Source organism: Papio anubis, chromosome 2 (genome assembly GCF_008728515.1).
Source record: "Papio anubis isolate 15944 chromosome 2, Panubis1.0, whole genome shotgun sequence".
In the NCBI taxonomy this organism is placed as follows: domain Eukaryota; kingdom Metazoa; phylum Chordata; class Mammalia; order Primates; family Cercopithecidae; genus Papio; species Papio anubis.
Window position 1 is genome coordinate 97828959 of NC_044977.1, and position 16825 is coordinate 97845783.

A 16825-nucleotide genomic window follows, 5' to 3' on the forward strand; every position below is an offset into this window, starting at 1 on the left:
CACGAATATAAGGAAAAGGGATGCCAGGGACAACTCACTAAATACAGCCCGTGGATCACAAGCATTCCGAATTAACTGTAAAAGCAAATTAGCCAGAAATGGTAATAGGTCTTTTAAAACTATTGATGAGGCCAGGTGTGGTGACTCACACCTGTAATTCCAGCACCAGCATTTTCGGGGGCCAAGGCGGGTGGATCATGAGGTCAGGCATTCAGGACCAGCCTGACAAATACAGCAAAACCCCATGTCTACTAAAAAATTTAAAACATTAGCCGGGCACGGTGGCAGGCAACTGTAATCCCAGCTACTCGGGAGGCTGAGGCAAGAGAATCACTTGAACCTGGGAGGCGGATGTTGCAGTGAGCCGAGATCGTACCGCTGCACTTCAGCCCAGGTGACAGTGTGAGACTCCATCTCAAAAAACAAACAAACAAAAAAACCATTGATGAACCGTCCTTAAGCAATAACTCACCCAATTCCTAGAGAATTCACAAGCTGCACTTTAAGCCCAGTCCCACTGCCTTGTGATTTCCTTCTGAACAGCTATATTATACTAGGCAACAGGCCAAGGTTACTAGCTTTTTTTTTTTTTTTTTTTTTTTTTTTTTTTTTTTAACTGTTATTTTAGTGCTTCTAGTCTTTGAAAATCTCTTCTGGCCCTCAGAAAGCAGGGTAACAGAAGGACATTGGTGGTTAGCATTTGACTATTGATTCACTTGGGTTGGGCAGATTATATTTGTTTGTTTGTTTGTTTTGAGACAGAGTCTCGCTCTGTCACCCAGGTTGGAGTGCAGTGGCGTGACCTCTGCTCACTGCAAGCTCCGCCTCCTGGTTTCACGCCATTCTCCTGCCTCGGCCTCCCAAGTTGCTGGGACTACAAGTGCCCACCACCACGCCTGGCTAATTTTTTGTATTTTTAGTAGAGACGGGGTTTCACCATGTTAGCCAGGATGGTCTCAATCTCCTGACCTCGTGATCCACCCGCCTCAGCCTCCCAAAGCAGATTACATTTCTTTTCTAGTTTTCCCTGAAACAGGGTAGGCAGGTTCCTGTCCCTGAGCAAAAATATCAACATATGGAGAGTCACTCAGGAAACCAATTCGGGTGAAGTATCTGTTTGCATAACCCATTTTTCTCCCAGAGCTATAAAAGTAATTGTTCATCCATCTCTGGCAAAGGAGACCATTATCCTGTTCTTACTGTGATTTGGATCTAATTTAGATGTCAACTATATTTATGAGTACTCAATTTATTACGCAATCAAGATAAACAGATGGTGTCTCATAATCAGTATGAGGGCAGAATGACTTGGAGAGCTTGGAGATGAGCCAATAAAAACCTGTTTGCAGTGCCATTGAGTTTGGCAGTGCCTCCCAGAAGAGGTACCTCATTCTCACAGAATTAGCAGACCATAAAAACAGCTCTAAATCTTTAGGAGAGACAAAGTGAGGGAAATCAGAGAGGCAATCAATATTCAAGGAAGTGCAGGACGAGAACGGGGTGGGGGGGGGAGGATCTGAAAGGAAGACTGTGTAAATGGTGGGTGATCAGGAGGGCTAAAAAGCCACAAGGGCCTGCAGCCCCTGCCTAGCTACTGCAGCCCCAATAGCTGAAAATGCAGCCAGCATCACTGAACTCAGCTGCTTACCTCAACTTTGCAGGGAGGCAGCCTTGAGTCATTCAATCAGTACTGACTGGAGGGCTCCTGTGTACAGGTCACCAACAGGCCCTGTTGGCAATACAAAGAAGGATGCAATAGAGGTTCTGCTGCCAGGGGCCTTGTAACCCAGTGTACATGCATAATCATGGAACTCAATATCATATCATGTGCCAGGAAACAGTGAGGGAGCCCAGCTCTTTTCTACTGGAAAGAGCTGTTTGCCTGTGGTAAACAGAAAGCCCTTAGTTCCAGTGATCAATGCTGTTTTGTGTAATCTAGTCCCATACTTATACAAATACAGATTATAAAAATAAATCAATCTTTTTAGTTACATAGAATTACACAAAATTATTAGTTTCTAACTTTAAAAATCAGGATATAACCCACATAAAACTGAATATTAAAAAGACCAAAGTCTTCCTACTCATTCTCTACTAAAAGACATATTTAATAATAAAAATATATGCAAGATAAAGTTATATAGACTTTTAAGCCGAGATAGTTGTATCGTTAATCTCAAAATCAAAAGTCTTCAGAACAAGTAAAAGAGGCAGGAGAGCTTCAGCTTAGTCAGGAAAATTCTGTGCCCACCATCCCACCTGCCCCCCATTTCCCCCACCAACACCTCATCAAATAACTAACAGAAAGAACAAAAAGAGATTTGAGGAGCTGCAAAAAATCCAAGATCCATTTTTTAGTGACAACCTCACAGCGTTTTGTTTGAAAATGTTGTCAGTAAAAACAATCTATGGGCTGGTTATGGCGGCTCACGCCTATAATCCCAACACTTTGGGACGCCGACGCGGGCAGATCACCTGAGGAGTTTGAGACCAGTCTGATCAACATGGTGAAACCTCGTCTCTACTAAAAATACAAAAATTAGCTGGCTGTGGCAGCACTTGCCTGTAATCCCAGCTACCCTGGAGTCAGAGATAGGAGAATTGCTTGAACCCGAGACACGGAGGTTGCAGTGAGCCGAGTTTGCGCCACTGCACTCCAGTCTGGGCGACAGAGCGAGATTCCATCTCAAAAAAATTATGCCAATGTCTTTCCTTATTTGATCTGTTTAAGTGCTTTTCTGTGTAAATGATCCTCTTAACATTACTGCTTGTAGGAAGCAGCCAATTCTGGGCCAGTTTGCTCAGAGCACATCACAACGAAAATGAAAACTTAGTCCCATGTCTGCTGTAGATCTTTCCCTAGATCTTCATAGGGCTGACCCCTGGTCATTCAGTTCTCTACTCAGATGTCACTGGCTGGATGTGAACAAAGGAGGGAGTGGCATCAGGGATTGACCCAGGTTTCATGTTTGGTGAATGGGATGGACAATTGTTCCATCAAACACGTCAGGGAATTTAGGAGAAAGTGCAGGCTTGTGTGGAGAGAGACGTAGAGAGCAGAGGAGAGAGGAGGAGAGAGATGATTAACTCGGCTCACTTATGGACATGTGGAGTCTGTGAAATACCAAAGTGAAGATGTCCAACACACAGTTGAACAGATAGCTCTGGAACACAGGCAAGAAGTGTGGCAGACAGAGGAGAGACGAGAACATCAGCATACAGATGAGAATAAAAAACCATAAAAGTACATGAGATTACTCTAAGAGAAGGGCAGAGAGTAAGAAGGAAAGAGAGCACAGAACCTTAGAGCACACCAGTATTTAAGGGACAGAGGAAATAAATTCAGCAACAATAACTAAGAAAGAATGACCAGACTGGAAGGAGAATGAGAAAAAGGGTGTCAATGGAAGATTCATAACATCAAATATGATAGAAGAGTCAAGTAAGATATGGGCTTGAGGAAACTGAGGCTGAACAAGAATAAATGAGAGAATTGATTTGGAGAAGGGGTCAGGAAACTTGACGGTCTAAAGAAGAAAAGTGACTTACTTGAGGTTGCATTGCTGGTTAATGCTTAAGAAGATAGCAGCAAGAGGAAGGGGCCTGGTTTGGTGAGAGGAACTAACATGGACTGAGGCTCTATTACATCCCAAGAACGCTTCTTGGTATCTTATGTATGGTCATTTAGATCACACAATGCTATCCTATAAGGCATATACTTACTAGTATCCCCATTGTGTTGATGAAAAATGTGAGGCTAAATAATGTGTTCAAGGTCATAATGCCCATAAGCATTTAAACTGTCATTCAAAGCCATGTCTTTTGACTTCATGCATGGTAGCAATCTAGGGGCTCAAAGCCAGTGCCTTTTCCACTCTACCAAATTACTTTTTCACTAGTACTTGTTAAGTGTCCTGCTGTCCCCAACAACAATAAAAAATACTGAGTGCTAGACAGGCATGGTGGCTCACACCTGTAATCCCAGCACTTTGGGAGGCTGAGGTGGGCAGATCACCTGAGGTCAGGAGTTTGAGACCAGCCTGGGCAACATGGTGAAACCCTGTCTCTACTAAAAATAGAAAAAATTTTAGCCAGGTAGAGTGGCAAACGCCTATAATCCCAGCTACTCAGGAGGCTGAGGCATGAAAATTGCTTGAACCCAGGAGGCAGAGGTTTCAGTGAGCCAAGATTGCACACTGTACTCCAGCCTGGGTGACAAAGTGAGACTCTGCCTTTAAAAAAAAAAAAAATGAACTGAGTGCCTCAGTTCATTGACCTTTTCCACAGAGTTTCCTCAGTTGAAAAGTCAATTCAAGACTAAAATATTTAAAGTATAATATTTTTGTTCACTACAAAAAAAAATCACTACATAAACACCAAATCCTGCTGCCACTTTGGCTGCTAATGGGAACCAGGTGATGAAACCAGCAATATAAAAGTTAAGACACTATGTAAACTAAAGAGATCGAAGGTGGCTTCTAGCTCCTAGCTTCTTCTTTGCTGAAATATACCATATTGATGGTGAGCATCTTATATTTATGATTTTTATGGAAACCTTCAGTAACCAAAAGACATTTTAAAATGCAAAGTACACACACACGCACATACACACACATGAAACTATCAATTGTGTTTATAGATTAGCTAAGTAGTATCTACAGGAACACACAAAAAACCCACAGAATATCATAACAATTAATACACATAACACTTACTATATGCCAGAAAATGTTGGGGTTTTACATATCATTTAACACTCCCCAGAGCCCCACTATTATTATTATTGTACAAATGAAGAAACCTATTATTGTACAAATGAAGAAACAGAGGCACAAGATGATTAATTAACTTGCTCAGTGTCACATAACTAGTAAACAGCAAAGCAAACCCCAGAGCCTGTGGAGCCTGACTCATACCAAATTAAAAGTGGTTGTAACTTTTCTCCCTCTGGAGATTTTTGAGCTTTCATTTTAGAACTGTTCTTCCTAAAGGGCAGAGGAATGAACTAGGTACCTACCTTGAGAATTAATGTTCTGGAATGCATAAAGTGTGAGAAAGAAAAATTGTCACCTTAGCAGAACATGGTCGGATATGATGCCAGCTGATCCTTCTGGAAAAAATATTAGTGTTTCTTATAAAACACCTGATATATTTGAATGAGCAGACCAAGGAAGAGTCCGGTTACTTTTTGCCAAGAGAAAATTTTTTGTTTACTTAAAAGCTCCTACCTTTTAGGCAAGTTTTAAATAAAACTTTGAAACACGTAATTAATGTGTCTGGGAAGTTTATTTTTGTTTAAAATGAACAGCTTAAGTACTATTCCATGACTGCAGTGTAAAGGGTACTAAATTGGAACACATTATGAGTAGCCTGTTAAGGCAATTTTCTGACATGGAATCTTGTGATGGCCTGGGCCCTAGCCAATTCTCCCTGAGGACTGGTCTTTAAAGAATATTGCTGCCTCAGGCCTGGCGCGGTGGCTCAAGCCTGTAATCCCAGCACTTTGGGAGGCCGAGACAGGCGGATCACGAGGTCAGGAGATCGAGACCATCCTGGCTAACACAGTGAAACCCCGTCTCTACTAAAAAATACAAAAAACTAGCCGGGTGAGGTGGCGGGCGCCTGTAGTCCCAGCTACTCGGGAGGCTGAGGCAGGAGAATGGCGTAAACCTGGGAGGCGGAGCTTGCAGTGAGCTGAGATCCGGCCACTGCACTCCAGCCTGGGCGACAGAGTGAGACTCTGTCTCAAAGAAAAAAAAAAAAAAAGAATATTGCTGCCTCAAAGTGACAGTCCTTGTCAAGGAGTAGAGAGATAACACTACTGCATGTAACTACCTCTACCTTCTTAAGACCAAGGGGAAAATGGTCTCAATACACAGAATGTAACAGGTTATTACTGAATAGTTTTTAATTTTCTGGCTAAGGCTGACACTCCCTTTCTAATCCATTCTATTTCATTCCCGAGAACCTCAAATGCACTCTGCTCTTTTCAGCATCCTGCCCCAAAGTCTTCAGGGGGCACCTAATAGAACATTGTCCAGGTTCTTTAATTAACATGGAAGGTCCTCCCCACAGTGACTCACTTTTCATTATTCTCTGACTCTGCTCTAGTCACAAATGTTTGCCTTTTCACACTTGCTGTCCTCTGTGACACAGCTACAATCCCAGAGTCTGCCTCTATTCTTCTGCCCTCTGTTTGCTGTTTCTGAAATATCCTCCCAATTTATTTACATTCTAGTCATCCTTCAAGGTCCACTTAAGCCCCAGTCCCAAGAAGCCTTTGAAACTGCTCCACTTACTGTAGTATCTACCTGAAATTTCATTCCAAGTACTTATAAACTGTCTTTGTTATTTATATATACTTGTTCCTTCTGCCTTAAATTTAAATATTTATATTTAAATATAAATAAAGTATATTTATATATACTTATAATAGATTATAAATTATTTCAGGGCAGGGACTGAGTCTTTAACTTCAGAATCTAGTACAGGTACTTTGCACAATGTGTGTATTCAATAACTGCTGATGGTGACTCCCAAATCTGGTATAAAAACACTGGTAATCATTATCAATTTTCTCAAAAGGTTTAACCTTTGTTTTAAACAAAGTTTGACAAAGATCACACAGTACTTTTTAAAAAGGATGTCAAGAACAAGGTAATGCAGCTTTTAGTTGGGCCTCAGCATAAACAGACTCTGAATTTACAAGCCTGTTTCTCCTATGGAAGATATGATCATGTGTAGACAGCTACTTGCAGCATGAAAAGTCACAGAGGCTCTCTGAAGAGGGGAAAATAGCAAAGCTGGCAGCTACTTTTTTGTGCTGCCTTTCTTTCTATAAATTACAGGTGGGTTGGTTTAATACCTGAAAACCCAAATAATGTATTAAGTCTTCTGCATCAATTATACTTCAAAATGACACACAGTACGAAGAATGGAATAATATATGTTGCATATTTTTTAACCAATTATAATGTCTGTATTATGAAAGATGTAAGTGTGTCACTATCATTTTCTTGTAATGCGACATGGTATAAAGTGTAGCAGAATAATCTTCACAAAAAATCGACTGAATAGTCTGATTATCTTTCAGATATTTATCACCATCATTGACCAAGATTTTAGTTTCTGCATACTAATCAGAAAGAGAGAATTTCTCCCACAAATAGGCAACAAAACTCAAATACCTTGGCATAAACATATGTTGTCTCTCATTATTACATTAAGCTTGGGTGAAGTGTGAACTTCTTAGAATTTACAAGGAGAATTTAAGTTTCCCAGAATGAGACTGGGGTCATTAATGATATTGGGAAAACTTAAAAACAGCTCACTATGGAACAAATTCCATCTATTCCTCAACAGAGCTTGAAAAACAAAATACAATTTCCTAATAAATATGGCAGTTATCAGTCTTTATGCTGTGAAACAGTGAAGTATGTACATGGTGCAGAAAATAATAAAGGCATATTGTACCAAATTATAAATTCTTGAATTTGCATGATACGGTTTGGGTCTGTGTCCCACCCAAATCTCAAGTCAAATTGTCATTCTCAGTGTTGGAGGAGGGGCCTGGTGGGAGGTGATTAGATCATGGGGGTGGACTTCCTCCTTGCTGTTCTCTTTTTTCTTTTTTTTTTCTTTTTTTTTTTTTTTGGAGACGGAGTCTCGCTGTGTCTCCCAGGCTGGAGTGCAGTGGCGTGATCTCGGCTCACTGCAAGCTCCGCCTCCCGGGTTCACGCCATTCTCCCGCCTCAGCCTCCCAAGTAGCTGAGACTACAGGCGCCCGCCACCACGCCCGGCTAGTTTTTTTTTTTGTATTTTTGGTAGAGACGGGGTTTCACCATGTTAGCCAGGATAGTCTCGATCTCCTGACCTCGTGATCCACCCGCCTCGGCCTCCCAATGCTGTTCTCTTAGAGTGAGTTCTCACAAGACCTGGTTGTTTAAAAGTGTGTAGCACTTCCTCCTTCACTTGCTTTCTCCTGATCCCAGCATATAAGACAGGTTTGCTTCCCCTTCATCTTCCACCATGATTGTTAAGTTTCCTGAGGCCTCCCTAGCCATGCTTCCTATACAACTTGCAGAACTGTGAGTCAATTAAACCTCTTTTCTTGATAAATTACCCAGTCTCAGGTAGTTCTTTCTAGCGAGAACAGGCTAATACATATATTTTTAGAATAGATGATGTGGGGCAAACTGAAGCAAGATTTTAAGTTAATATTAGATACTGTAACATACTTATTTAAAAACAGATCAAAATCAAACCCAAAACAAGGCCATACTATAGCTCTTGGACTAATTCTTATTTGCAAATTATCTTGCTTTCTTTATTCATATTTTGTCCCAAAGGCCCTAATGCTAAATAAAATAAAATAAATTATGGAGCTTTATTTTAATCAAATTCAGTAACATTAATAGCATTGCTCATATTACATAACTGTCTAAATAAATCACTTTACCACATATATAATTAGAACCAAAAGAAGCCTGAAGGCCGGGCATAGTGGCTTATGCTTGTAATCCCAGCACTTTGGGAGGCCGAGGCGGGTGGATCACTTGAGGTCAGAAGTTTGAGACCAGCTTGGCCAAAAAGGTGAAACCCCATCTCTACTAAAAATACAAAAAAATTAGCCGGATGTTGTGGCACATGCCTGTAGTCCCAGCTACTCAGGAGGCTGAGGCAAGAGGATCACTTGAGCCTGGGAGGCAGAGGTTGAAGTCAGCTGAGATTATGCCACTGCACTCTAGCCTGAGCAACAGAGTCAGACTCCATCTCAAAAAAAAAAAAAAAAGCTGAAAATTGCCCAACCACTTTTATTAAAGGTTTTCAGTTTTAAGCTGCATGGAATACTAAGAGGTCTGATTCCATGACCTGGAGAGGTAACCAAGCAAACAGAACACTGGGCTACTTTTCAGGAAGGCACAGTTATTGAGATTCTGCCTGTAAGTGTGTCATCTAAAATATCCATTTACATTCTCAAAAACTGTATTTTCATTAAAAGAAAGGAAATGGACTAGATGAGCTTTAAGGCCCCTTTAGTATCTAACACTGAGACTCAATCTTTAGAAAAAAATTTAGAATGCAATTGTTTTAAACCTTTCCTAAACATTTATACTTTGTCTCTCTCATAAAGCAATATTAGAAAGTATGACTATCTAGGAAATAAATTGTATCCATCCCATTAGTTTCAATAAGGGCTTGGCACAACAAATGTAGTCCCACTACAATACTCTTAGCCAAACAAGGGCCATTATGCACTACACAACCCCGAGGGAAAGAAAATTGAAGGGGGCCAGCCCCTCCACACCTGTGGGTATTTCTCGTCAGGCGGAACGAGAGACTAAGAAAAGCAATAAGACACAGAGACAAAGTATAGAGAAAGAACAGTGGGCCCAGGGGACTGGCGCTCAGCATACGGAGGACCCACACCGGCCCCGGTCTCTGAGTTCCCTCAGTATTTATTGATTACTATTTTCACTATCTCAGCAAGGGGAATGCAGCAGGAGAGCAGGGTGATAATGGGGAGGTCAGCAGGAAAACATGTGAGCAAAGGAAGCTGTGTCACAAATAAGTTCAAGGGAAGGTACCGTGCCCGGATGTGCATGTAGGCCAGATTTATGCTTCTCTCTACCCAAACATCTCAGTGTAGCAAAGAGTAACAGAGTAGCATTGCTACCACATATCTCGCTTCCAGCCACTGGGCGGTTTTCTCCTATCTCAGAATAGAACAAATGTAGGATTGGGTTTTACACCGAGACATTCCGTTCCCAGGGACATGCAGGAGATGGAGGCCTTCCTCTTATCTCAACCACAAGAGGCCTTCCTCTTTTACTAATCCTATTCAGCACAGACCCTTTACGGGTATTGGGCTGGGGGGAACGGTCGGGTCTTTCCCTTACCATGGGGTCATATCTCAGGCTGTCTCAGTGGGGGAAAATCTTGGACAATACCTAGGCTTTCTTGGGCAGAGGTTCCTGCGGCTTTCCGCAGTTCATTGTGCCCCTGGTTAATCGAGAATGGAGAGTGGCAATGACTTTTACCAAGCATACTGCCTGTGAACATATTGTTAACAAGGCACATCCTGCACAGCCCTAGATCCCTTAAATCTTGATTACATACAGCACATGTTTCTGTGAGCACACGGTTGGGGCTAAAGTTACAGATTAACAGCAGCATCTCAAGGCAAAACCATTTTTCTTAGTACAGATCAAAATGGAGTTTTTTATGTCTTCCTTTTCTACATAGACACAGCAACAGTCTGATCTTTCTTTTCCCTACAGAAAATGTATGTGCCTTGTTTCAAAATAATGAGGAAATGAGAGCCTGGCCTGATGGCTCACACCTGTAATCCCGGCACTTTGCTAGGCTGAGGTGGGCAGATCACTTGAGGTCAGGAGTTCAAGACCAGTCTGGCCAACATGGTGAAACCTCATCTGTACTAAAGATACAAAAGTTAGTCGGATGTGGTGGCAGATGCCTGTAATCCTGGCTACTCATGTGAGAATCGCTTGAGCCTGGGAGGTGGAGGCTGCAGTGAGCCAAGGTTGCACCACTGCATTCCAGTCTGGGCAACAGAGCGAGACTCTGTCTCAAAAAAAAAAAAAAAAAAAAATGAAGTCGGTGTTAGGAATAATGCTTACAATTTTAAGGAAATTGAACACTCGAACAAAGGATTTTTAATGAAGCAATTTTACTTTTGCACAGAGGGGTGTCTCTTTGGCCAGTTGCCATGAGAGCACACTTGAACAAAGGGGCATGAGGGCCTTTATTTTTTATTTTTTTTTTTTTTGAGACGGAGTCTCGCTCTGTCGCCCAGGCTGGATTGCAGTGGCCGGATCTCGGCTCACTGCAAGCTCCGCCTCCCGGGTTCACGCCATTCTCCTGCCTCAGCCTCCGGAGTAGCTGGGACTACAGGTGCCCGCCACCACGCCCGGCTAGTTTTTTGTATCTTTTAGTAGAGACGGGGTTTCATCGTGTTAGCCAGGATGGTCTCGATCGCCTGACCTCGTGATCCGCCCGTCTCGGCCTCCCAAAGTGCTGGGATTACAGGCTTGAGCCACCGCGCCCGGCCAGAGGGCCTTTATTTTTGACGCAAGTCTTGCCTTCGTATTCTTTTTTATTGGCCAGGGTCGGGTCGTACAATTTAAACTAATTTTGGTTGGCTAGACATTTGATTTTTTTTAGATAGGGTGGGCATGTAAAAGAAAAAGTGGAGGGAAAGGGGAAGGGGTGTTTGTAATGAGCTAGAAAGTTAGTCTTTTTTTTAAATAAGGAAGGGAATGAAAGTTGTATTGATAACGCTTGGTATTGTGGTGTGCCTGGGCATTTAACAAAGGCAAGGAGGAAAAAAGGAGAAAAAGGAGAAAAATGGGGAGAGGGGTACTATGAATTAAAGAATAAAAGATTGATCAGATTATTTGAAGAGACACCTTATCATATCCCACATCGGTTTATCAATACACCCAGTCTTTTTAAACAAGTTCAACAAAACATTAATTTGTTTGAAGTGGTGAGTTGATTCCTAACTCATCATTCCAATCGCATTACCAATAGACTGAAAGATATTCTGCAACTAATTCCAATAAAATGTTATTTTTAAAATGATGGATCAGTTTAGAATTCAGGAAATATCTATGTCAATACTGTTTTCTAATTTCCTATCACTTATTCTTTCCTGCTGTTGGGGCTCAGAAAATGATACCCCAAAGTGAAGGCCTCAGAAGCAGCCTCAGAAGTAAAGTTTCTACCCAACCTGTCTTACCCTCCTGTCTATCTCTCAGCCCCTCATTGTCTCCTAAAGCAAGTCATAGAAAATAGAATTCCTCTTCCCCAAGGCTGATTACAGAAACCAGAACTTCTAAGCTTCCCCAACTTTTTTTTTTTTGAGACAGAGTCTAGCTTTGTCACCCAGGCTGGAGTACAGCGGTGCGATCTTGGCTCACTGCAACCTCCACCTCCTAGGTTCACGCGATTCTCCTGCCTCAGCCTCTTGAGTAGCTGAGATTACAGGTGCATGCCACCATGCCTGGCTAATTTTTGTATTTTTAGTAGAGACAGAGTTTCACCATGTTGGTCAGGCTGGTCTCGAACTCCTGACCTCGTGAACCACCCGCCTCAGCCTCCCAAAGTGCTGGGATTACAGGTGTGAGCCACTGCGCCCGACCGCTTCCCCAACTTTTTGTCTAAGAATTGGCCGTAAAGAAATTCTCTCACCTACCTTGTTCAATAGTAGCTCATAAGACCTCCATTCCAGAAAGGATCCTGTACTGTATCGTGAAAAGAGAAATGCTACAATAGAAAGAAAGTTCAAGAATCTGAACAGACAGGTCTTGCTTGGTTTTCTATTACCATTAGGTCATATCCTTTGTTGTCCAATCACATTTCTACATGACTGTCCCTGTTTCATCAAACCTAAGCATATAATCAGGTAAGAGTCACCTGTTTCTTTGGGTCTTCACTCTGAAGGCTCCTGCATCATGTAAAACCTTGATCAATGGGAGGCCGAGGAAGGCAGATCATGAAGTCAGGAGATCAAGACCATCCTGGCCAACATGGTGAAATCCCGTCTCTACTAAAATACAAAAAATTAGCCAGGCATGGTGGCACACACCTGTAGTCCCAGGTACTTGGGAGGCTGAGGCAGGAGAATCGCTTGAACCCAGAAGGCGAGGGGGTTGCAGTGAGCCAAGATCACGCCACTCCACTCCAGCCTGGTGACAAAGCAAGACTCTGTCTCAAGAACAAACAAACAAACAAACAAAACAAACCTTGATCAAATACAGTACATTTATAATGTTTTTCTCTTGTTTTTGTTTTGTTTTTGTCTTTTCTTTTTTGAGACAGGGTCTCACTCTGTGGCCTAGGCTGAGTGCAGTGGTGCAATCTTGGTTCACTGCAGCCTTGACCTCCCAGGCTCAAGTGATCTGCCCACCTCAGCCTCCCAAGTAGCTGGGACTACAGAGGCACACCATCGCACCCAGCTAATTTTGTATTTTCTGTAGAGACAGGGTTTTGCCACATTGCCCAGGCTAGTAATTTTCTCTTGTTAACCAGTCTTTTGTTATAGGAGTGTTGGCTCCAACGCTTATGATGGGAAAGAAAGGGATCATCCCTTTCCACCCCTATACCGCCTCTGTTTATATTTTCTCCCTGAAACTGACAGGACTGGCACACTTTTGTTGAAAGACGAGCCTTTTTTCTCCTAAATTCAACCGTCATTTCAAACTGGGTCAGACTAATGACAATTCTGCCAAGTAGTGTGTAACAGTAGCCTTAATAAAGAGATTTTCGGGGACAAATGTGCATCTTCCATGCAGTTGTAGCCACAGAGTGCATATCTAACTTTCCTTAAATTATCTATGTGGATCTATCATCCTATAATTTGTCTAAATTCTTATTTTTTTAATATTATGAATAAAGAGTCCAGCTTATATATAAAAATGTATTTCCTTTCTATGTCTTAAAAAGCACTTGCTGTTAAGTGATACTAAGCGAGGACACCACCTCTCATATTGTCTTATGCCCAATTTCTGCCTCCAAAGAAAGAAGTAAAAACTAAAAGGCAGAAATGAAATCCACAGGCAGACAGCCCAGCGCCATGCCCTCAGTCTAGTAGTTAAAGATCGACTCCTGACCTAACCAGTTATGTTATCTATAAATTCCACACATTGTATGGAAAAGCACTGTGAAAATCCCTGTCCTGTTCTGTTCCGATCTAATTACCAGTGCATGCAGCCTCCAGTCACATACTCCCTGCTTGCTCAATCAATCACGACCCTCTCACGCAGACCCCCTTAGAGTTGTGAGCCCTTAAAAGGGACAGGAATCGCTCACTCGCTTGGCTTTTGAGACAGGAGTCTTGCTGATGCTCCCGGCCAAATAAACCCCTTCCTTCTTTAACTCGGTGTCTGAGGAGTTTTGTCTGCGGCTCGTCCTGCTACAACACTATATTCTTAAAATATAGTGGAATCGAAATTCCTAGTTTACAGTCCTCTACCTCTATTACTTACTAGTTATTTGACCTTCGTACCAATCATCATGTCAGAGATGTTTGAACCAGAGCAACTCTATCTTGAATAGGGGCTAGGTAAGATAACGCTGAGACCTACTGGACTGCATTCCCACAGAGTTATGCATTCTAAGTCACAGGATGAGATAGAAGGTTAGGCATTCTAAGTCACAGGATGAGATGGGAGATTGGCACAAGATACAGGTCATAGAGACCTTGCTGATAAAACAGGTTGCAGTAAAAAAGCTGGCTAAAACCCACCAAAACCAAGATGGCTACGAGAATGACCTCTGGTCATCCTCACTGCTACACTCCCACCAGCACCAAGACATTTTACAAATGCCATGGCAACATCAGGAAGTTACCCTATATGGTCTAAAAAGGAGAGGCATAAATAATCCACCCTTTGTTTAGCATACAATCAAGAAAGCACCATAAAAACAGGCAAACAGCAGCCCTTGGGGTTACTCTGCCTATAGAGTAGCCATTCTTTTATTCCTTTACGTTGCTAATAAGCTTGCCTTCACTGTACTCTATGGATTCGTCTAGAATTCTTTCTTGCAGGAGATCCAAGAATCCTCTTTCAGGGTCTGGATTGGGAGCCTTCAGTAGTAATTGGTTTAAAAGGTTCTTATCTTTTCAGCTTCGAGGGCAAGGTCTGACTCTTTTTGCACAGTACACAGGAAGGAATTTTTAAAGCAATAGCTAACATTTTTCATGCCAAGCATGGGGCTAACATGCTACATATATTTCCTCTTTAACCATCATTAGTGTTACCCCTCATTTTACAAGTGAAAAAAGTGACATTTTGAGAAATCAAGCACAAGGTCATGTCTGGTATGTTGCCAACTAGTTGCTCTAGTTGGTAGAGCTGATGGGGTGGTAAATCTTATTCTCTGGAAATCAACAAGTTAGCTGACATTATTTTGAGGCATATACATTCCCTTCAGGAATGAATATGCTTTGGTCACTGCTGCTATTAGCCTTTGTGTTTACAGAATCAAGAGACTAACAACTTCTGGTTGACCTTCATATTGAAGGCAGTGGGGTTCATCCTAAACGAGTTCCTGACTATCCCTACTTATCTTTTAAACCCTCCAGTTCTTGGAGCATTTACATCTTTCTTCATTTACCATTATTGAATTTCTATTGAGCACACAGGCAGCATTCAAGGAGATACCAGGATCATCCAGACAAAATATGTGCCTTCAAGGAGCTGAAAGCTACCATATAATCGAAGTATGAAGTTCTTAATCATCCATAGCATGAAATGTTTCTTACATGTATCTTAATTATAAGACGAACGATTTTCAAAATCCTGAGCCCATGACATTTAGTTCCTATCTGTAAGACAGAGCATTTGGTAGTCTTTGTTTTGTGGTTATATCAAGAGACTCTAACTTAGTCCCAGATTTCCCCACAATGCAGTTGTAGAGGCTTTGTGTCTGAGGACTAAGATCTGATTTTTTTATTTTACCCAAATTCCTATCTAAGGGGTCTGGGGAGTCATGCCCTACAAGTCATAAATTCTCATCAAATGGGTTTTATTTAACCCTATATATCGTGACTTACTTTCCAACTTGACTCTGGCATAACATTATGAGACAAGGAAGAAAATAAAAATATTTTACCCCAAAACACGTTTCTTTGCCATATCTTGAAATGGCCATGCAAATCTGTCCTCTGTGGGGGAAAATTCACATCTGTAAAGAATCTCTATTAACATAGCTAGATCTTTTCTTCCAGGCCTCCCCAGTCCTAAAGAGATTAAAAGTCTAGCACCTTTCAAAGATCTGAATGCGAAACATTTGTCATCTATGGTCTCTAAAGGCAGCCTATATCTGTCTAAAGGCAGCCTGTCTCTAAAAGCAGTCTCTATAAGACTTCAAAACAACCCTGGTCTCCACAATCTTTTATCTTAACCTGAACATTTCCTTTCTATTGATCCCAGGTCTTTAGACAAACTCAACCAATTATCAACCAGAAACTGTTTAAATTTACCTATAGCCTAGAAGCCCGCTCCCCTCTCGCCTTTGAGTTGTCCCCCGTTTCTGGGCCAAACCAATGTGTTTCTTAAATGTATTTGATGTCTCATGCCTCTCTAAAATGTATAAAATCAAGTGTGCCTGGACCACCTTGGGCACATGTTCTCAGGACCTCCTGAGGGCTGTGTCAGGGGCCATGGTCACTCATATTTGGTTCAGAATAAATCTCTTCAAATATCTAAGAGTTCGACTTTTTTCGTTGACCCACAACTCGCCAGATTGTCACTCATTATTTACTTGACAAACACATGAGAAGCCCTGTCTCTGGAAGCTCGCTATCACCCCGGGCTTCTGACACCTCCTTCCTGAGAGAAAGGTGGCCTGGCCTGGGTGAGGTCGTAGTTCCCGCGACCCCGTGCTTGCAAGTACTGGCTGCCTCCTATTATAGTGTAAGCTCCAGGAAGGATCCCACGTGGGATCTGACAGCACAGGGTCCTGACCACAACCGCCCTGGGAGTGGAATTGATAGAGCCCGCAGTCTTCCCAGCGCACCGGGCGCCCCAGAGCAAGCTCTGCTCCCACTGTGGCAGGCCAGATCTCCATTAGCAACCAGAGCAGCTCTCACCAACGCCTCACTGTCATTCTGATGCATGTATAAGTTAAACATTAAAGAACTGGAGAAACTGGTGCCTTAGCAGAAAGGCTAGAATGTAGAGACAAGTCCATTAAGATCCCGCCTGGGCTTTCTCAGCCCCTAGAGTTTAATTAAAATAATGGAGTTGTTCTTGCACACCTTGTACCGGGACCCACTTTAGATTATTTCCAAGGCTCT

General features: G+C 42.2%; 1 long non-coding RNA gene across 1 annotated transcript in view; it reads right to left on the minus strand.

Annotated features, from left to right (window-relative positions):
- The window catches only part of LOC110742589, a 32263-nt gene that overhangs the window by 14605 nt on the left and 833 nt on the right, over positions 1 to 16825 (minus strand). The window contains exon 2 of the long non-coding RNA XR_002520427.2: positions 12218 to 12288. This is a non-coding gene — a long non-coding RNA (uncharacterized LOC110742589). The remainder of the gene's footprint in view (positions 1 to 12217; positions 12289 to 16825) is intronic.